At 40.4% G+C, this 17,773-nt stretch overlaps 1 protein-coding gene across 3 annotated transcripts in view; it reads left to right on the plus strand.

Annotated features, from left to right (window-relative positions):
- The window catches only part of foxn3 (forkhead box N3), a 120,024-nt gene that overhangs the window by 11,813 nt on the left and 90,438 nt on the right, over window positions 1-17,773 (plus strand). Inside the window, exons 2-3 of one of the 3 annotated variants that reach the window (XM_077239205.1) lie at window positions 1,537-1,615; window positions 3,146-3,553. The gene's annotated coding sequence lies outside the window, so the exon portion shown is untranslated. Of the gene's footprint in view, window positions 1-1,536; window positions 1,616-3,145; window positions 3,672-15,723; window positions 15,854-17,773 lie in introns of those variants that run through there. The other 2 variants (XM_077239207.1, XM_077239210.1) reach the window with 2 other exon arrangements.

Below are 17,773 nucleotides of genomic sequence, written 5' to 3' on the forward strand. Positions count from 1 at the left end.
ACAATTCTCCTGCTAAGTAATATAGTTCATTAGCTCAACCGCTGACTGTTTGTGGTTGCCAAGCAACGAAATGATCAAATATGAGTGTGAGTGCAAATTAATATAGAATTCAACTGATGTGCATGTGTGTTATATCGTTGTTCATCCAATCATACTGTACAATTCGTTTTATTAAAGCAAAATCATGAACATTTGCTCTCATTATAGTTTATTTATTTATTATGGCATCATGAGTAATTTTTGCAACTATATATATATATGAATATATTTATATAAAATTTCTGTAAATCACTGTTTGCTACATTTCATCTTTGCAACATACTCATAAAGATCTTGCTTTATACTGAGATGTGCTGCTATTTTTACATATTTAGTGGCACTTGAACATTAGCACTGGGGAACACAAACAGAATTCCATCCTACAGCTGCTGCAAAAGCTGGATCTTTTTGCCAGACGTTCAGAGGCCAGAGCATTTGGCAGCTCAGTCGGTTTCTGTTTCTGAAACGTTATTGAACATGATTAAATGCTTGATCTGAAAATGTACAGTTTTGAAAAGCTCTTGTGCTCACGAGTCTGGCTTCATTCACATAACATAAAAACCAATAGCTTTATTTTTTTACGCATCAGTCAAGGACACAAGCATTTTTTTCATTACTCTGGTATTGTAAAAATGTGCTTAGCATTTACAACCTCGGTTGACATTTTATTTGGGTTAAACTGCAGATCTAGACCAATTTTACTCGGTACAGTTTGCATTAAAGCTGGAAATACTGTATACTGTGTTAGTTTCCTTTTTAATGCTGTGCAAATTGTACATAAATATATTTACTAAGAAATCGGTAACACTTTAGTTTAGGGTCTAATTCTCACTATTAACTAGTTGCTTATTAGCATGCATATTACTAGGATACTGGCTGTTTATTAGTACTTATAAAGCACATGTTAGTGCCTTATTCTGCATGACCTTATTCTTCATTCCTAATCCTACCCAGTTCCCAATTTAACTACTACCGACTACTATCTATTAATAAGCAGTAATTAGGAATTTATTGAGGCAAAAGTTGTAGTTAATAGTTAGTTAGTAGTGAGAATTGGACCCTAATCTAAAGTGACTGAAATCACAATTATTCTTCATTCCTAATCCTACCCAATTCCTACCCAACTTAACTACTACCGACTACTATCTATTAAAAAGCAGTAATTAGGAATTTATTGAGGCAAAAGTTGTAGTTAATAGTTAGTTAGTAGTGAGAATTGGACCCTAATCTAAAGTGACCGAAATCACAATTATTTTAGTGTATCATGCTCTTGAATGTTAATTATTGATTTGTGAGCACAGTGGACCAAATACATGCACAGTGTTTTGAACCATCCTTCATTCCAGAATTGCATCATCACTTGTGAAATTCAAATGCTTACTAACTGTTTAGAATTTGTATACTTACAGCATAAATTCTAAAAAGATATTTCAGCGTTTAAAAGAATAAAAGAAAGTATAAATTTCCCAAAATAACATCACTTTCTTTCCCCATCAGATGCTGTTTCGGGCCCCAGAAAACTCCACTTGTGTCCAGGGCCCCGTCTCATAGTTCACGGGGGGCCCCAAGATCTGTGGTAAGCCAGTGAGTTTACATTGTGAGCACATTAGTCAACCTGTTATTTAGATAAGGGCCGCGTTTCACTTGAGACATTTTGATCATCAGGAGGCATTTTTCACATAAGCATCCAGAGTATTTTACAAAAATTCCCCCCTCTCTGTCTCAATCTGTTTTTGGGAAAAGAAATGAGAAGCGCAGTTACAAAGCTCCCTGCTGAGGAGGTGGACTCAGCCGCAGGCTGATCATATGGCCGGCGGCCTGATTCGTGCAGCTCTTGACAGATATAAGCAGCCCAAATTTCCCCCTGGTTTGCAGTCTGCCGCTCCATGTGTTGCTTATATTTATAGCCTTGGCTGTAGCGTCCGTGCACATAATAGTTTTAGCATTGCTGCCACATTTATAATAGAGAACACTTCAGAGTGGTTGCAAAGGATTTGGGGATTTTATGTTTTTTTTTTCTGTAAAACAATATTAGTATCTCTTAAAGGGCAGGGCTAAAATCACATTCTTTTCAATGTCATGAGGCTTTTAGTGGTTGTTTTCAATCTGTTATTAAAAAGTAGGTATGCGTTTTTATACTAAAAAGCTAGAAAGAAATGCAAAAGCGTATTTATTTCCTCATGCTTCAGGTGACATCTGTTGTGATCTTAGCAGATGCTACCTCTTTTGTAAGATCAGTTTGCTTGCAATGTTCACGTCATTTGCAAAAAAAAAAAAAAAAAATTGGTTGTGATTGGATTTGTGTGCTTTCATGCTGCTGATATGGAGGGCTTTTGTTATGCCATACTTTAGTCCCACTTGAGTCATTTATCTGAATTTAAGAAGAAAAAAAAAACAACGTGGTTAGAAATCAACTGTCTTAAAGTAGTAATTCAAACAAATATTCTCATCTGCTCACCCTAATTTCTTCTTCTTTATTTTTTAATAAGATGCTTGGCAGAATATTTGGTCTGCTCTTTTCCATTCTACTTAGTGCTCCAAAAATACTCAGTCTCCAAAAATCACCACCGTTATAGTTAATATTACCTCTGCGAAATATATTTCAAGTCTTCTAAAGCCTTACAACTATTTAAACGTGCTACATTGCAATTGGTCACAAGACATTTATGTCAAACCTTCCGATTAAACTTACAGTGGAGAGAAATTTTATCAGATATGTTATCAGTGAATAACCAATTTCAGTTATTGTATTTCTCCAGGAGCATATGAATGTAGCACACAAGTTGTATATAAAAATTGCAGTGTAAAATGTTCAACCTAACATCTCATTTTGACAAAGCTGAATAAGACTACAAACTGTAGAAATGCTGGAAGGAGGTATCTTTATTACTAATTAAAAAGTAGCATTAGTTCTTGTTTTAAGCATAACCCTCATTAAATTGTACTATATTTCTCTAAAAATAAGATTTGATGTAATTTTTCAAAAAAAAAAAAAAAACTTACATTTTTATGTATGTTTAGATATTTATACAGCTATAAAACAAGATCTTTATTAGATGAGTTTGTAAATTATTTTACAAATATTTTATGCATTTTCCCCCACCAGGTAATGGATATCAAACAGCTCTCCATCTCTGTCCATCTACAAATACCCCGAGAGTGGATCTGGCACAGCGGAGGACTTATCAGCCGTCTGTAGAGTGTAGCCCTGGGTTACACATGGAACAATGGCATTCTTTCAGTTAACACCAGAGACACTAGGACCCAGCGAGATGCTTCCCTCCTCATCAGGCTCCCTTAGTTCCAGAGCTCAGTGAGCGGTCTCAGAACAGAGTGCAAAGAGAGAGAGAGAAAGAGAAAGAAGGAGGGAGAAAAAAGCCAAGTGAATGTTAGAGCCCACTGTGGTCACTGCTGAAAAACTGAATCTGAGAGAAATGGAGGGATTAACCAGTCGGATTTAAAAATCTGGAGCTCATGCGGAGGCAGCCAATCAGGGGACGATCTGGATTAAAAGGTTTGTGTCTGATTGATCATTCTTGCTGTAATCTATCAGGGCTTTCTGTTTTGCCAGGAGTCATCCGGTGTGCAAGAGCGTTCGCGTGCATTTAGACGCAACTGGGAGCTCCGGGCTGGTGAGTCTAGTTACGTGTGGGACATGTGCTACTTACAACGGATGAAATATTGTGACAGCAGAGACAGGAAAGAGGGCACGCTCCTGTCACTGAGGAATGGAAGTCACTGCATCTGTAAACGGTGCTGGAAGAGGTCTAGACTGTCCCTCGCTGAGCGTGCCTCGGGGGTCGTTCCCTTCCTGTCCTTGTAGACTGGTTGATGTTTTTATTGGTGCCGATTAAGTAACATCTCGCCCTCAGGGTGTAGGGCACTCTGTTCTGGTTGTTAATGTTTGTATTTGATGTTCGCGAGTTCAGCACCCAGGGTTCTACGTGAGGAACTTTGCTCCGAGACTTGTCAACAAATGCAGTGTTAAATAAAGCAGCCACTGAGTGAAGTTTGAATGTGCTCACTGGGTGGAAAAAAAGTCAGTGCAGGGGAGCCACATTGCTCCAAATGATTTCACCCGATTAAACCAAGGAGACAGAGAGACTACTGGGAAACTATGCAGTGAGCGCTTGAGAGAGAGAGAGAATGTGTGTGTGTGTGTGTGTGTGTACTTTCTATAAACACTTAAAGTGTGTTCCCATTCTTGTCTGTGAGGATAAAGATAGGCATATTCTTACTTTTTAACTTTTGGTTCATTTCTGGTTTCAGGTTTATATCCTTGCTGAGCTGGGGAAATTAAGCTTTCCCGTTGTAATCTGATAGTTTTAAATTGCAATTCTTCAGTTCAGCTGTCTTTTCTGTGCACACTTGGACACAGCAGCTGAAAGCCCTGTCCTAGATGCATGCTCCATGTCAGCTTTTTTGCTTTGCAACTGTAATCTGCATTCTCTGTTACTTTGCATTCATGAGCATTAAGTTCTGCTCATCCACAGTCTACTTCTAAAACGAACCGGATGAATTTGTTGGTACACAGCACATCCTATAGATTCAGTGTCATTAGAAGTGGACTCTGGTAACTCTGGCCGTTCTGCTGAGCTCTGAGCTTTCTGCGGTTGTCTGTCTGCAAGTCTCTTTACCACAGTGCTATAGCAACTTTTTTCTGGGAATCTGAGATGCTGAGTTTGTGTTTTCCACAAGAGTTTCCATTTTTGTCCTAAAATACTGAAATACCTTGATAGCAATATCCCTTTTAGAATAAGCTTCTGGCATGGAGGCTGTTTTGCTAGGGGGGGGAATAGCTCTTGGATTCGCTCTATTCTGGTCGCTAGATGTTTCTATAAACATATAGAGTACAATGAAGACAGTTTCGTTTTAAGTTGGCGTGTCGCGCGATGCTGTGCTGTAAGTTTTCCCTGACCCTCTGTTTCTATGGCCCCCTCATGTGGCCGCTCTTCACTGCCTATAGCACGAGCTATCTCCGCCTATGAAAACACGGTGCGTGATTGGCTGATCCTGCAGATGCACAGGAAGTTCATGGTTTCTAATAACCACCCAGAGACACAGTTACCATAGAGACAAAGATAAGCCCCCTTACTAAAAAAAGGAAAAAAGCCTGCATGTCATCACAGCAGCATGCAGAAAGCGTCTGCTCTCTCTCACTCTCTCTCTCTCTCTCTCTCTCTCTCTCTCTCTCTCTCTCTCTCTCTCTCTCTCTCTCTCTCTCTCTCTCTCTCTCTCTCTCTCTCTTTCTCTTTCTCTCTGTCCTCTGACAGTTCTCCTATTAGCTGCTGCTCAAACAGTGCAGCCCCTGCCTTATGAAGGTTGCCTCAGGTTTTCTTCTCTTCAAATGCACTCTGCACTTAACGTGAGTTCTGCTTTGCTTTTTACTAACTTTCCTCAAATCCTTTATACGTCGTTGCTGCGCTCATGCACTCACTCGTGTAAACTTCTGGTGAGCACACAAGAACTGGAGGCTTTTAACAAATCTAAAGCATTGACCCGTGCCTAAAGGGTATGTTTGTGCTTTTGTGTGCACCCTTTACTGTGGTTTGCACTGACTGTAATGTTGTCTGTGTGTCTGGCCAAAGCTATTTTTGGGGTTTGATGTAATGGCAGACTGTGTGTAATGGTGATACCATAGGTTGTACATGAATTGATTTCATGAGTATTGTTGAGGCTGTTAAAACGCTGCCTCTCAGACCAAGAGCATTTGAAGGACTTGAGGCTACAGCCCACACTTTTAAGTCCGGTACCTTTCTTTTCTGATTTCTTCTGGTTTTAGTGAGCATCTCCTGCAAGTTTTCCTCAACAGTTGGAGGGGAGGCTGTGGGGGCTGGGGCTGAGGAGCTGTTTTTGTGACGTGCCGAAGGGAGGCAGAGCCGCCGGTGAAAGGGCTTCCTGTTGACGGGAGACTTGTGTTATCTAAGGAAAGGGCCTGTTGGCAGGAAATGTGTCAGCCGCTTGTTTTCTTTAAAGTAAGAGGATGTGTCGTGGATTGCTTGTTTCGTCTTCGGCGGGAGGTTTGGAGAGGGGAGGGAAATCTCTTTGCTCTGAACTTTTCTGAAATTCGATACATGTTGCCTTGACAATTTTTCTCAGTTGGTGCATGTCGCTATTGTCGCCATGGCGTGCGAACAAAGCCCTTGAAAGATCCAATATCCTTGAGCAAAATTGTACGCCCCACCATAGACCCTTTCAAATTCAAATGCCATACAAATTCCTGCCCGGAAAGTGACTATTATAGTTCTGATTTGGTTGTCGGTGCAGTCTGAGCCAGTCTTAGAGGAGGGTTTAAGCATGTTCGTTTACAGCAGGCTGAGCTCTCCTTCGAGACCCCCATCTCTCGTTTGGCACATTTGCATTTCAGGAGATTAAGCATCAGAAGTTTCCCAGTATGGTGGGTGGCTGCTGTCCGTCCGTCACAGTTGAGAGGTAAAGTTGGCTGACGAGTAGGTCAAGGCGCTTTTTATTTTGAGGCAGTGGAGTGTGGGGCTCCTCAGCGGTGCACCTCGTCTTTTTTTGTCCGTCTAAGATCTTGTAACAACAGCCAGTGGCTTGTCAACGGACTGAGTTTTGCGCCGCCCTTCATGAACATTAAACAGTACGGCAAATCAGAGACGAGTGCTCGACGAGGCAGAGAAATATGCCAAAACATCAGAGGAGTAGACAGGCAAAAAAACACCTGACGGGAAAGAATGGGAAATATGCATGATGGTTCAGATTCAGAGTTTTGCTCAACGCTCTACTGTCGCTCGTCTTCTAGACCGTAAAGTGAATACGGAAGAAGGTAGATTCAGATATTCTTATTAAATGTTTTCGCTTGCGATTTGCAGTTGAATTCTCCAGGGCCGTTTCCTTGTGATGTGTAGCATGGCAAATCGTTGGAGTCTGTGATAAAGGTCTCCAGTCAAAACGCACCTCCTCATCGGGTGTTCTGTCGTGTGTGACTGAAGGCATCACGTCCTCAATCAAAATGAGGCCATACATCTTCACCCCTCATGCTATCTCCCCTCTATCGCTCTTTCCCCCAGGTGACCTTCAAGCTTTTTATTTTATCTCTATCCTAGTGATTAAGTGTCTGGAATGCATTTGATGATGGTGGCAGCCTAATGAATGATAGACCCTTGGCAGCAGTACCTCTGGGAAGCACGTTTACTGCTTGCTGAGCTCTGGCTGAAAGTGAGTGAGCTACAAAGACATGTTTTGAAACTCATACTGGTCTTGTGCTCGTCTAAAATGAACTTTATCCACATCCAATGTCTAAAAGACTACCTTATTTTCACTTATTTTCCCTGTTTTTGTTTCCTTCTTGCACTGTCTTTCCTTTTTTTGGTGCCTCTCTGGTTTCACAAGAGGGAAAAAATAACTGTAAATTTGATGAAAACACTTAGGCCTCCAGCAGAGAAAAATGAGAAGTACAGTTGCTGCCGAAATGGCTGGCCACTTAGGTCCAGTGTGAGTGTACGACCGGCTCTCCTATGCACTGGAATTATATCCCCAGCTGACCGCTGACGATCAAATAATAACATACTCTAGAGCGGTATTGACACTCAAGTTCACACCTGGGTCAAAAGGCCTGTGCTGCAGGCATGATGAAGGATTGTGCCCCAAAGTGCTCACTGACTGCAGCGGGTCTTCAGTGTGGCTGAACATAATTGTTAAGAGCTTTAAGGAATGTTGAGATCCTTTCAAAACAATGTGTTTGCTTACGCTTCACTATTATTATTGCTTGGGTGACAAAATTAATGTTAGGTGTTTGTTCAAATCCCTAGAACTAAGTATGAAACTTAAGCGTGTATCTCGTTCTGCTCGGTTTATGCTACAGACACGAATGAAGCCTCAAATTGTTTAGGCTTTTTAAGGACATATTAAGGAGTTATTATTTTTCTAAGTGACATTTAATTTTGCCTGCGTGATGAAAAAAAAAAGACTTACTGATGAAGGGACCCAAGATGGATTCAATCCAGTAGACTCTGTATTGTCACTTTTAATTTTTAATTTTGTTTACCTCTGTCTTCCCTCTCCAATTCTACTTCAATTCTACAATTATATGTATTTATATATTAGGGCTTGGTGAAATACCTAAAATTTTATATGTTTCCAAATTTTGTTGATAATCAATATATATCTCGTAGGTCAGTAACGGTACATGTATTCGTCTGCCAGGGTACGGACGTCCCGGTTTGGTGCATACTGTACACTCAGACGACGAATACAGTCAGTCGCAGGCGATCCACACTCCAATCCAGTAGGGGGCGTGCGCGACAATCTAATGATCTTTGCTAACCACCACAACAGGAAAAAGAGCAGAAGAAGAAGAGACGATCTATGCACCAACTCAAAACAAGAGTTCAGATGGCACGCACAAGCTTGCTAGTAGCCTATAGGCTAAGTATAGGTCTTTAGCTCCCGACATGCGCAGTTGAACCTGCGTGACGTGTGATGTAAAATGATAATTCCCCTATAATCTAAGTTTCGATACATTTTTTGTGACGTGCTCCACAAGCTTCACGGAAAGGAAACTGGGACTGCAGAAAGCGGCATCCTGTCTGTTTTCTTTATTTTACAAAGCACAATGATTTTTTTTTGTCAGTGTACTCATAAAAACAGATTATAGTTTTATTCTTATCTGTATGGCCATAATTAGATAAAAAGTATGTCAAGTTGTTTCCGCTGTTATAATGAGACATAATCATTTGGCATTGTGCCGATTTGTGTCATGGAAGTCACACTACAGTCCAGTGATGAAATATGCATGTCCTGGATTTTGGGATCCTTCAGGTGCTGCTTCACTCCTTGTGTCCTTGTGGAAAGGTGAAGTGGGCTCTTTTTCTCTTTCTCGCTTTACGTGATCTTTCCGTGATCTTTCCGTGATTTCTTGAAAAAGCGTAATGTTAAACTTTGAGCATCCGCCATTGTCACCGCATGTTAATTAAAGGTACAATATGCAAGAGTTGTTTGCCGCTAGAGGGCGCTACATTCCAAACAACAACAATGGCGTAGCTTGATGACGATGTGAAGGAGCGTGGAATGATGGGAACTGTCGTTTTAAACTCCACCGTGGATGTAAATCAGTCAGACGGGAATCGGAAAATCATATTCATGGATGAGTTTTTATTTATATTTTTTATAATGAAATGCTTTTTGTGGCGAGGGTGGCGTGGTTCAACGTGGTCTGTAATGGGAGAGAGAAGAGACGAGCGGGAAGTAGGTCAAGTGCAAATGACGAACACCTGTGTCTTATTGCAGTGATCGGCGTGAAGAGACCGCTTATAAGCCGCGCGCTGGAACGAGAGAGACTGGAGAGAAAATTTGACGCAGAGAAAGAAAACCGGTGGATCCGAGCTCTCATTTTTTAACTGTTTTGTGCCATCGCGGTTGCCACGGTGAATGCGCGTTGTGTGCGACTTTTGTTTGTTTTGTTTATTTTAATAAAGTACGAGTCCCAGTCACGCAGACCCCTGTCTTCTTCCTTCATGACTCTTGAACCTCATCACACTTTTATTTCATTAAAATGAATTAACCGCAAGAAAAGTAAGGTTTAATACTAAATTGGTTATCATAGATGTTACTGTATGTCGAATTCATTATTGTGATAATGCTGTGCAGTTTTACGTGTTCTAAACAATTGTTGTAAAAGTACATTCGAACATACCCACATCATTTGCCAAAATACTGAATCATCTTTATGTATAACACATGCTATATTTATTTACATGGCCATAAACATCAGACGTGAGAAACAATGTCAATAAACTAAACACAAATCTAAAGCAATAATACTTCCCTTACATAAAAATTAACTATTAACGAATGCTACATTTGGAAAATATAAAATTAAGCATGTCTTGTCGACAGAACTAGCTGCAATCGGTAAAGAATAACTGCGTTCCGAAACGACTGCACGAAACAAGCTAACGTTTGTAGCTTGATAGACGCTACAACTACAACTTCCGCATTTGTCAAGGACTCCATGCAGTACGAGCGGAAACCGAGGGTAACTCGGATATGACGCAATTGACTGGCGACTCCCAGCTCCCCCCTGCTGTAACGCCCCGTTTCCTTGGTTAAAATCGCAATTTTCTCATGATTTAAAAATAGTTGGAAACATTTGGGATATTGTAAATAATCAACTTAACAAAATATATAACACTGGCCTTGAGATTATGGGATATTGTAATGCAAAATTCTTACATATTGTAGCTTTAACTCTTACGCGCAAAGACAATGACAGTGCGTTGCACTACACATTAATCAAACCAATACGTTTGAAAACAGCAGTTGTATTTTACCACGCAGCACTGCTCAATCTATCAATTACAGTAAAAAATCAACAATTCCTTAATTTTTTATTTTAAGTAATCAGGAATCTGGGGGGAGTGCAGGACATGTGATTGAAACCGAACTGATATCGGACCGTGATCCCTAAACCGAGTTACGTACCGAACCGTGTACGGTTACACCTTTAATATCTCAATATTTTTGCATGTACTCTAGAATAATAAGAAAAGGTGGTTTTCTTTTGCCCCGATAAAAAAAATAGAAAAAAAGATTTGGACAGAAAAGCTATTGTTTCAAAGCAAATCCACAATGTTTAGTGCAGAAACACAAATGCTGATGTAGTGACCGCTTCATTTTATTAATCTTAATTGTGGACAATATTTGATATTCACAACATTTTGTAATTTTAAAATATATATCATTTGATATGCTTCAAGCTAAATCAATTAACGTTCAACATTCTTAGTCTACTGTGGGGAGAATGTAGTTGTTTTGACTTTGCTTTGAATTCAATCAACGGATGTGTTGAGATGTTTGCTTCTTAGATTCTACATTTGATTTATTAGGGGTTTAAATAGAAAGCAGACATTTTTCCTCGCATTGAAGCACTGGTGGCTTTGTGTGTGTGTTGTGTGATGATAGTGGAGAAGGGCTGTGGTTCTGGGCCTAGTGTTGCATTAGTGTTGTTAAGAGGGCTTGCATTGTTCAGACTGATCCTATTGTCCTCTGTTCTGGAGTCATCAAGGGCATTGAGAACTCTGGCTGCATAGCCAGTGGACATGGTCTATTCCCACTTATAGCCAGGGACGTTTGCCCAAAGACACAGAGACATACACATTCTCAAACACAGATATGCATACAGGTCATGTAGGAGTCAGCTTTCAGATAAAATGTCAAATTCAGCTGATTGGAACAGTCTGCAGTGTTTTATGTAGTTTGAGTAAGTGGTTTTCGGATCCAGCTATAGCCTTTAGAGGCGGTTTATTAACAGATCCACACTTCCGTGGTGGGCTTCTTACAAACCTGCTGAGTTTTCTGCTCATTTCTGACAACTCCCACTGGAGCTGATGCCCTGATTGTTTGAGAAACCTGACAAGTGCATGCCATCTCAGAGTTCAGCTTGAACACATCCTTACAGGCCAGATCTCATTCAGAAAACTCGGGAGAATCAAGTAATTTCCATCTCCACTCCCGGTCTATCATCAGTGTCATATTTCATTGATATTGCTTTCATTTTTGTTCTGTCAGGGAGGGCACAGCCCTGCTGTCGAGCATATAAACAACTGTATTTTACAGGGCTCTTGTGCAGCGGGTGGCTCTCAGCTTCATTTTCGGCACACTATGGTTTGTATCATGCTCTCTATTCGTCACAGACGCACAGACACACACACAAACACACAGACACACATCCTGTGCCTAATCACAAGCCCAAGGCAGAATGTGTCTTCAGTGAATGACTGTCACCTCTCAGTGTCAAAACATATTCAAAACATTGTTGACATCCAGGCACTGACTCTGCATTGATTTACTACTCAAGAGAAAGTGTTTTATCATGCTGAATGTTGAGGGGTTTTTTATGTCAACTTTATTTATTTAGAGAGTGCAAAATCTTTGCTGGTGGCTCCCTTAAAACTGAACTACATTTGCTGCTTTTAATGTGCAAATCACCTCGTTCATAGCCTCCACCACTTCCCATAGATGCCGAGCAACAGCCCTCCTCTACTTTCACGCTTACACACTCTGCTTCTTTCTTTTTTTCCCGCTATAACACTTTTCTCTTTAGCTTTACTTAGCAGTGTGCCCCCAGTCCACTTGACCTGTTTTCACTCAATAACTGTTCATTTAGCCTGTAAAAGGGGACCGTTTCTAAAGAGGCATCCCAGCTCCTCAGGCTTTATGAACGAGCTCATCAGATGAAGAGGCGTTGTAGAAGTGTTAGTGACTCGTGGAAAGCCCTGAGCCTGGCCTGAGCCCTCATTAATGACTTTAGAGAAGAGGCCAGCACTGATGAGCCTAACCCCTCGAATTATTCCGCTTTCGTGCGAGCCAATGCATTGTGATGCTTGTTTGAATTTAATGAAATGCCAGATGAGGATCGGTTCTTGATTGGGAGAGAGCTTGGAGTGCTCTGGGAGCCATTCCCGGTTAACAAGTGCGAATTTCAGTTTGGTAGATTCTGCAAGAGTAGTTTATTTTCTCAAACATCTTTTTTTTTTTTATGTCATAGTAACAGGCTGGCGCGGAGTCTGACAGTTTTGTCGAGCATGGAAGTGGACTAAGTTCACATCTAGTAACTGATTTTAAAAGGAATTTTGATTTTGAGAGAGGGCTTAGAGTGCTCTGGGAGCCATTCAAAATTTTGACGTGGTGGTAACACAGGCTTGGAGTCTGACAGTTTGCGAACGGCGTGAGGATTGGGGTCTGACTGACACATCGCAATGAAACGTCTCCGCTGGGGATAACGCACCAGACCACACCAAAGGAGGGACATGTGACACAAGAGAATGTGACGTGAGAAAATAAACATTGCACATTTGATAGGTCTTCTATTTTGCACTTCCAGTTTTTCTTTCTTCAAACCCCCACCTCCTTGCCCTCCTCTTCCTTTCTTTTAGAATTTCTGTGCATCAGCACCTTCCCTAAGGTGGACGATCTAATCAGGACGGTATCATTTCTCTCTCCTGCGGCAAGCTTTGCCTCGGCAGCACCTGTCAAACGCTCTCTGTCAGAGGGCAGAGTGACTTTGAAACCCTACTAATGACCCTAGACAGCTTTTCTCTCACAATCTCTTCTACAGATCTTGAAGAAATGTGCTGCATCTTGCATACAGATGATTTGTCAGCTTGAATTTTATCTGTGCTAATGCCGGAATTAAATGCTTCGAGGAGCATTAAAAATTAGTACTATAATAACAGTCTTCTTCAATGAGATGTTACATGACCAAAGGAAAACGTTTTTTAACAATCTTGCAGTAGTTCTTTGTAAAACGATTAGACCTGTTAGTCTAGCACATTATGTTATTATAAAATAATTTGATCACGCCGCATTTTTTTCACTCAATCCGAAGTCACAATTTATTGTAAAATGGTCATTGTCTTCCAGATCACTTCTCATTCTCATGTTTTTGGTAGCAACGCAAAAATCTCTGAAGTTGTTCATGCTTTTTAGTGTGCTTTTAGCGTGTTTGCCACCATCCCTGCTGGAGTGCAGTTTCCCGTTCTCTCTGTTGCCATGACATTATCAACAAGAACAAACTTTGGGCTTGTGACAGTCAGCCTCCACCAGTGTTTGCAGAAGATAAGTGAAAGAGCCACAGGTCTTCAGATGCCTCGACAACACACGCCAAAGGGAAAATAAAGAGATGGACCTGTAGCCAGTCATGGTCTGTTTGGAATGTAGATTCTGCAAACGCTCTCCGCGCCAGAGCACTATGTGAAAGCACTCCCTCGTGCTATGTTTTGTTTTAACTCGATTATCAGTAGAAAACCGCCCTTCCACGGCCATCGGGCTGCATTGTCCTGGAGGTTTGTCATATTTTTCCAGGCTGAAACCAATTCAATTGGAAATCTAATTCTGTTTGTGAGGGAGCTGATTATCAGGGCAGAGTTTCACTGGGGACAGTTTATAGTGTGGTAATGGAATGACATGTATAAATTGATACATAGATTAAGTGAACCGGAGAGCATTAAACATCGCCACCGTGTCTCCTTTTGGTTTATACACTTCACCTTGCTCTAACAGGATAAAACTCTTGGTTTAGTGATTGTGTATAGAACAGGTTCAGAAATTAACTTTTCCATTAAGGGGCAATTTTTACCTTTGTAAGGGCTGGTTTTATAATTACCTTATTAAATGTTTCTTTGTTAACTTTTATGTATAATACTTAATTTTAACAAATTATTTCAATCAGTCAGAATGCTATCTGTTACCAATCAAATTTGATCAACATCAACAAAAGACTTTACATTTCAGTGGTGAAACAAGCTTCATTTATGTTTAATTTTACAGACTGTATTTACACAACAATTGCATACTGTAAATAGCCTACATAAAGGGTAGGGCTGCAATATTATGACAACAATTATTATTGTCAATTTTGATTATTGGTCTTGATATTATAATATTGTCAGTAAGTATAATATAACAAAAACAGTATTTGTGTGTGGAAACTGCATGTCATCTTTTGGCTACACAAGCAGAACACGTTAAGAAACGTTTATTAATTAGTTTATTGCTTTTTACAGATTAGAAAATCAAGACTTTACATTGCTTGTTTCAGTAGCATGAAAAACAAAATGTTTATTCAAACTTGGAATAAATTGGATAAAGGAAGTAAGCGAAGAATGTTCCCCATCACTGAAGCGGTCGATGACTTCAGTTTAGCTTGAGTTTTGCAAAAAATGTGGAAAACTCGGTTACTAATATAAATGCCTTTGATTTGTTATTGCATTCATAAGCAGAAAAATGCATGTTGTTGGTTACAATGCTCAACGCTTCAAAAAAAGCATAAATGGAAATCTGATGTAACTTCTAAATGCAATCAATACTTTTCATTCATTCATTTTGACAACCGCAATTTTGTTTACATGGGCGGGGGCATTCATTGCCCCCTCATCTTGAATTTGGGGTGCAAAATTTGTCCATTTTGGTGGAATTTTTGCTCCAAGCCCACATTAATTTACGATGCTGCTATAGAACCAAGCGGTTGTGCCTCAAGGTTACGGCAAGGACCGACCGCAGAATGTTCTCCCAGGTGTCGCATGTGCTGCCCCAGCACTAATTCAGCGAGGACCCGGTGTTCCTTATTCAGAGCGATGGGCTAGGGAGATATGCAGTTTTTTTTTTGTCCATGGCTGTGTGATATTAACCTCAGCTGTAATTGCCTGTGTCAGCTGTGGGCAGGGATAGCAAGGCGTGATAACTTAATGCGCCAGCCCCGGATCCTGCTGACTCAAGCACAGCATGTGTTTTCCTGTGCCTTTCCTAGCCCAGGACAACGCTACAGAAATCTAAACTAGATGTATGCTCTGTCTGCGTCCTGTGCATACCCCTAAATAGTTTGTCACTGGCACTTTAGAATTGCATGTGAATTGCGCTCCTGGGAAGGTTGCTGAGATGAAAACTCATCTGGATGTAAACATATGGCAGGCAGTTAAGTGTGATAGGTGTGTTGGTGGTTAATTGGCAGAGGATAGTGATGGAGACTGTGTGTTTGCATGCGTGTTATCGTGGCCTCGGCCTCATGCCTTTTTGTTTATCTGGCACACGGTCAGGCTGCAGCTGTGTCGGGCCGAGCCGATGTGTGTGTGTGTGTGTGTGTGTGCTCACACCTGCCTGCTCCTCTCCCGCTAATCAGAGCAGATTACACTCCACAATTAGTCTCCCAACAGCTCATCACACCACGCCAAGACCGGAGCTCTCATCTCCTCAAAATCAGCCACACTTGGTAGCAAAGGCGACTGCCAACATATAAGGTCTCAAGCTCACTTTTAGCTTGCGGAGCAAGGAAGAGAGAAGTGAGATCTTAGAAAAGGTAACACTAGTTTCCCTGTCTTCTCTTGCCAGCAACATATTCTACATCTGTTATCCATGCCTGCTGTTTATGCTGGAATATGTGTTTATGGAGGGGGGTTTTATACGCCTGTGTGTCCTCCGCTCCTCGCAGGGCTCGTTAATCTGTCTAGATCAAATAAAAGTCGTCAGAGATGATAAATCCTGCCTTGCGCCGGCCCTCAACCATCAGCTTGAGACCCCAAGCTTCCCCGTTGCTAGGCAACTGTGTCAGAGGAGCATTGTCAGATTATGTGGCTCCACTTTTCCACCAAAGCTTTGACAGAAGGTACAAACACCTGACTCGCTCAGATTAGGCTGCCTTTAAGGAAGTGTGCGCCTGCTACTGATCAAACTCTAGCTCCTGCTGATGTGTATGAGCGAGTTAGAGAGAGACTGAGAAGAACAGGTTATATATTTTTATTACCTCTGTCTGTCTCCTGCCCAGGTTTGAGATGGATTCTTGCTCTCTGCAGATTTAGGTCTCTACTAGATTCAGGACACAGAAGAAGTCTTTAAAAGTTTTTGAAAGAAGTCTCCTACACTCACAGAGGCTGCATTTATTGGATCAAAAATAGAGTAAAACTGTAATACTGTGAAATATTATTACTAATATTCTAATACGATTCTAATAGATTTTCAAATGTGATTTATTCCTGTGATGGCAAAGTTGAATTTCTACTTTTAAACAATACTGTATATCAACTTTCTTCAACTTTTTCTTCTCTTATACGCAAATCATAATATTGGAGACTATCCTCATTTAAAGGTAGAGATTCACTCTAATTGATTGGGTGATAAGTAAGGATTTTAATGATTCTGATTAATTTTAATGGTTTCAGTCCCTGGATGGTTCCATTGATGAAGATGTAGATTCAGAAGTGGTGTTGTGGCACTGTCAGAATATTTTAGCATGTCGTTTCGCATTGGCGAAATAAACTCAGTTCATCCCCTGTTGTGAGTCACACTCTTTCTGCCTTCACCTTTTATGAAGAAAATCTGGAGAATCAGTTAACAATTTTATCAGTTGCCCATTTATTTAAGTTTTATTGAAAAAGAGATCTGTAAATGCAGAATGAGTCCCTTAGTCTGAAGAAATATATCCTAAAACACACAGATAAGATTAACATGTTCTGCTGGTTTCATTTCCCATGTGAATCTATGAATGAGGGCCTTGAGTTGAGCAAATTATCAGTATCATGGATTATGTGTGTTCACTACATAGCAGCTGTTTTCCATAATTCTTGCATTAATGAAATGCCTGTGTTTGGCAAATGACAGCTGGGTTCATTTGTATTTTCACCTGGATCAAATTTTAGTTTCCGCCACAGGCACAATTTCCATTTAATAATGCCACACTATAAAAAAAAAAAAAAAAAATACTGTTGACACAAGTATTTACAATTTAATGGTGTTCACCTTCGCACATGTGCTGTTTAATTGAGGAATAAATAATTTGCAACCATTTAACCTTAACTGCAAATCAAATACAATGAATAATATTTTAATTATGCTGTGCCTGCATTGCAAGCATGTGAGTGTTTGTGTGTGCGCTTGTTTATGCGTGTGTGATTTTGACTGCCTAAATTTAGTGTTGTAGAGAGCAGCTGTTTTACTCACCTCATTAAGGGCTGTATCCTTTACAGATGAACAGAGTCATGCTAAGATCAGCCATCAATGCACACGCAGCAATGATTTTACACACACTCACACACAAATATATATATACACTTATACTTGATAACCTCCCATAGACTTCATTTTGTCTCTTTTATTTATTTACTCTCTTTGTCTATGTATACATTTACTCTCTTTCTACATATTGGGGCCAGTAATTAAAAAAACAACAACAAATATATACTTTTAACAAGGATGCATTGATCAAAAGTGACAGTAAATACTT

This window comes from Siphateles boraxobius, unplaced genomic scaffold, assembly GCF_051911475.1.
Source record: "Siphateles boraxobius isolate OS27281-9 unplaced genomic scaffold, OSU_SipBor_1 22, whole genome shotgun sequence".
NCBI lineage: Eukaryota > Metazoa > Chordata > Actinopteri > Cypriniformes > Leuciscidae > Siphateles > Siphateles boraxobius.